This window comes from Botryllus schlosseri, chromosome 6 (genome assembly GCF_051294905.1).
Source record: "Botryllus schlosseri isolate E-star chromosome 6, Bs_hap1, whole genome shotgun sequence".
NCBI lineage: Eukaryota > Metazoa > Chordata > Ascidiacea > Stolidobranchia > Styelidae > Botryllus > Botryllus schlosseri.
Genome location: NC_137241.1, coordinates 6,013,827 through 6,015,673, shown reverse-complemented (window position 1 = coordinate 6,015,673; position 1,847 = coordinate 6,013,827).

Sequence of the window (1,847 nt, the reverse complement as noted above, 5' to 3'; positions counted from 1 at the left end):
GTCGTGAAGGGCAACGTAATCGGTATGGTCGAAAAAACACTAAATTATCTTTAATGTAATACATAACTGGCCTGGTATTCTTTGGGGTGGCATAAAAGGTACATATTTGAACTTGGACATCTTTTATTCTGTTATGACGTCATAATGAGTGATACTCAAATACTCGACTCGAAGTAAATACATGATTCAGAATCGAATCACTCAGGTACTCGATTTTGCTCAGCCCTAGTCGCGACCCAAATACAATGGATGCTGCCCAGGGTGAATTTGAGAAATTTTCAAAAGTCCCTTTCTTTCAACCTCGTTATTTCTCGGCTGGGAAACCGCTTGCTTCTTAATTTTATCGCCATATAGGCCTACAAGCGACTACGAAATCGGTGATATTACCCGCTAGCACGCCGTATTATGACATCACCCCTTTGTGATGTAACCGAACCCGCAGACCTACGGAAAATTGGCGTACGGCGCCTGTGATTGCAGGCCCAGGTAGGTGTCTGATTTGAAAGACTACTCCAAGTCGCCTCGACACCTTCCTTTTTTATTGTATAGCAAGCTTGTGGACGTGTGGTGTATTGATTTGATGAAATTGTTAAACTGCGTCATTCTACACCAGGCCGATATCGGTGATGATCGAGGAAATGACGTCGGTTACACATCATGCAAAATATTTTCGTATTCTTCGACCATTTCGTAACTCTTCGTGACAATTGTGAGGGTCGATCACTATTATTTGACATAAATCACAATCCATGAATATTCGTAGCTAATCAAAGTTTCGTGGCTCCAACACCGGAAATAAGATATTTAGCCTAAACCAGGGGTCACCAGCCTTTTTGAAGCCAAACGGTGGGACTACTTTCTGGGTATACTGATTTGACTAACGCGACGGGCTGTTACTCCCGCCGTTTATCCGTGCTCAGTTGGCTTTCTTCACTTTTAAAGACATCCAGAGCATTGGGCAGGGTTTCCGCCCCATCTCCGCGTCGAGACTAGGTAATATTAACTAGATTCCCTTCAAGTCTCTGCATGGCGTAGAGGAGCAATGCCCAGATCCAAAACTGCGTTCATGTCTTCCTTAGGGTCGACTGAACCGTGTTTAACTGTTGTTCATATAGAACCCTTCTCCGCTTCGACTGTCAAATCTCTCATTTGAATATTTGCTACTGCGACCGCGGGCGATTCATTTGGTTCTCGGGCACAGCGTTGGTGACCCTTGGCCTAAACAAGGCGTCACCAACTCAAAACGGCTCGCGGGCCACTTTTCAAATTTTGCAGAGGCCGCGGGCCGCATGAATTCAACATCGAGAGTAAAATAGGCCTCGCCGTTCAACACCACATTTTTACGTCAGTACAACGCCGTGCTTTCTGGCATGGGCGAGGGACATAGCTACCACGAAAGAATATTTTCATAAAACAAGTACAGAAGCAACAAAAATATCGTGTTAACACTTTCAGTACCAGGCGCTCTTCCGAAATCTGAAATCAGGTCGCGGGCCGAAAAATGTGACCTCATGGGCCGCATGCGGTCCGCGTGTTGGTGACCCCTGACCTAAACTAAAGCCATTGATCATTTTCAACAACATTCGTTTTGATGGGAAATTTCGGGGCTCCAATAAGGAGAAATAAGTATTCAAACGATATGAACGATAGTCGTTTTCAAAATATTCCTGTTGGAGTGAAGATGTACAGTACATTTTCAGTACTCGAACGAAGAGACTCTCACTCTCGATTTCAATCAATACAATTGATGCCCGACTAGGATTCGAGCACTTGAATCTTCGTACCCTGCCCTCTCCATTGCACGGCCCTGCTTTGCGTGCACTTGCGCACCAGCAACATATCGCAAA